Source organism: Budorcas taxicolor, chromosome 13 (genome assembly GCF_023091745.1).
Source record: "Budorcas taxicolor isolate Tak-1 chromosome 13, Takin1.1, whole genome shotgun sequence".
Taxonomy (NCBI): domain Eukaryota; kingdom Metazoa; phylum Chordata; class Mammalia; order Artiodactyla; family Bovidae; genus Budorcas; species Budorcas taxicolor.
The window spans coordinates 81,002,986-81,005,719 of record NC_068922.1 but is presented as its reverse complement, the minus strand read 5'-3'; the positions used below and the strand labels follow the sequence as shown (position 1 = coordinate 81,005,719).

The window sequence follows — 2,734 nt, the reverse complement described above, 5'->3', positions numbered from 1 at the left end:
CTTGATCCTAAATGCTGAAAATCCGTAGTAGCAACTATGCAAATGTCTCTATGCATTTTCCTCTTCTGGATATTTCATACAAGTGGACTCATACAATATGAGTCCTTCTTGTCTGGCTTCTATCACTCAGCATTACCTTTTTTTAAAGAAGTTTTATTTTTAAAGTTTTATTATCAAAAAAGTCATTATTTTCTTTATTTGACTGCACCGGGTCTTAGTGGCAGCACGTGGGATCAAGTCCCCTGATCAGGGATTGAACCTGGGCATTGGGAGCCTGGAGTCTCAGCCGCTGGACCACCAGGGAAGTCTCCGCACCGTGTTTTGAAGGTTTATCCCTGTGGCAGCAGGAATCAGTGCTTCCTTCCTGTGTGCAGCTGCATTATATTCCACTGAAAGGATAGCGCACACTCGCTTATCTTCCACCCTTTGATAGGTGTTCGGGGTGTTTCCCCCCTTCGGCTGTTGTGAATGGTGTTGCCAGGAACTTCCGTGTATGTGTTTCTGTTTGAATATCTGTTTCCAGTTCTTTTGAGTGTGTATGTAAGAGCAAGTGGAATTGTTTAGTCATGTGAGTCACTATCTCTCACACTTATTTTTTCTCTTATTTTTCAGAAGGGAAACCCATTTTTATTGTGCTACTTTCCCCCAGACTTTAGGCCTAAATTATAGTAATTGAACTTTATGGTAGAGTTGCAAGGGGTTAGAACAGTGATAAATAGGAGACGATAAATATATTTTTAAGCGAATTCCCTGGTAGTCCAGTGGTTAGGACTTGACACTTTCATTTCGGTGGCCCAGGAGTTCAGCCCCTCCAGGGGGAACTAAGATCCCGCAAGCCAGATTTTTTTTTTTTTTTTAAACTTTTTAGCTGTACCTCATGGCATGTGGGATCTTAGTTCCCGGACCAGGCTTTGAAACCCTGCGTTGGGAGCCTGGAGTCCCAACCATTAGGCCTCCAGTGGCAAAAAAGCAAAAACATATATATATATATATATATATATATATATATATATATATATATATCCATCCTAAAGGAAGTCAGTTCTGAATATTGATTGGAAGGACTGATGCTGAAGCTGAAACTCCACTACCTTGGCCACACGTTGTGAAGACCTTACTCATTGGAAAAGACCCTGATGCTGGGAAAGAGTGAAGGTGGGAGGAGAAGGGGACAACAGAGGATGAGATGGTGGGACGGCATCACTGACTCGATGGACATGAGTTTGAGTAAACTCTGGGAGTTGGTGATGGACAGGGAGGCCTGGCGTGCTGGGGTCGCAAAGAGTCGGACACAACTGAACCACTGAGAGAGAGAGAGAGAGAGAGAATGAATAATAGTCCCTGAAGCAACTCTTCATGGTGCAATGCACCCAGACTTCTATCGTGCTAGCCGTGAACTAGTACTTTATTAGTTATAAGATTTGAAAAATTGTTTATATGTAATATATATTCTGGGTACATCATTCTCTACGAGAACTGATTGTAGTGAATGTTGATCTTTTTCTTTTTTTTTTTAATTCTGAGCTCAGATCAAGTGTAGAAACCTTCATAGTTATATAAAGTTCCGCAGTAAAATCTTTTCATTATTGCTCAGAACTGATCAGCCTTTCATACAAGCACACCCACAACCAACTCTCACTTACCCACCAATAAGCCCCATAATTATCCAGTCACCTACACACACACACCCCTTCACACCCCTTATTTTAAATTATTCTCTGGCTTCTCAGAACCACAGAGATCATGCATCAGGAACACTGGGTGGTCTTCTGATGCTCGGATTTGGCCACTGTCATCACCGATTGCTGGCCTCTTATTCATGCCAGGGAGCGCAGGCTGTATTCAGCTCTGTACCTCCGTCTCCCAGGTGTGGGGCCCATTGTACTGGAAACAGCCCGGGAGGGGCGTCCTCTTAGCCTTGGGGCCCACCTCGTACCCGCACCGGAGAGCAGCCTCGACGCCCCTGCACTGCTCTCTCTGCAGCGCTCTGGGGCCCTCGGAACCCGGACCCCGGCCCCGTAGAGAGAACTTGAGCTTCGTTCAGCAAAGCCCGCTCTTCCTTAAGCGGTGGCTCCAGGAAATTTCTTCCAGGCGAGGGTAATGCAGCTTCGGTCCACCGGGCGGCAGGCTTCTCCCAGAATAGCGACTGGCAGGGAACAAAGGCCGCAGTCTCCCGGCGCGGCGCGGGCGGCCGGGTTTCCAGGCCGACGTTGGGAATCAATCAGCACTGGAGAGCGCTGGGGCGGCAAATGGGGCAGAGCAGCCAGCCGCCCGGAAAAGCGCGGCGAGGACTCTCACCTCTTCCACGGAAGGGGAAGCGCGCACAGCACGTGCTCCCAAACGTCCGCCCCACGCGGCCCCGCGCTGATGGCCGCAGACGGACCGACGGGACCCAAAGACAGGCCGCCGTCGCCGAGAAGACCCTTCTACCAGGAGGCAGCCGGGGGCAGGACTCGCAGCTCAGAAGCAGCTGACGGCAGCCATCCCGGGAGACCCGTCGCGGCAGGGTGCTCAGATGTTTAGAATCGCAGTCATCAGTAAGATTGAAAAAAGCTGGTGTCATCATATCCACTTATCCAGTTTTGATCTTGCCGGTTAAGGGAATTAAAAAAAAGTTGGCTTTTAGTATCACCTTCATAAAAGACAGGGAAAGATAGAACAATGTAATTGAAAACTAAAGGGTAATTGCTTAAACTGACAAAAAAAAAGTTTTCGTAAAAAACAAATTTATGAA

General features: G+C 47.5%; 2 non-coding genes across 2 annotated transcripts; both read right to left on the bottom strand.

Moving 5' to 3' along the window:
- Nucleotides 1-1,520: 1,520 nt before the first annotated feature.
- Nucleotides 1,521-1,592, bottom strand: LOC128058928 (small nucleolar RNA U2-30). The gene has a single exon (XR_008200529.1). It is a non-coding gene; the product is annotated as a small nucleolar RNA U2-30 (small nucleolar RNA).
- A 132-nt stretch (nt 1,593-1,724) lies between these two features.
- On the bottom strand, nt 1,725-1,804 carry LOC128058929 (small nucleolar RNA U2-19). The gene has a single exon (XR_008200530.1). It is a non-coding gene; the product is annotated as a small nucleolar RNA U2-19 (small nucleolar RNA).
- Between the last annotated feature and the right edge of the window lie 930 nt (nt 1,805-2,734).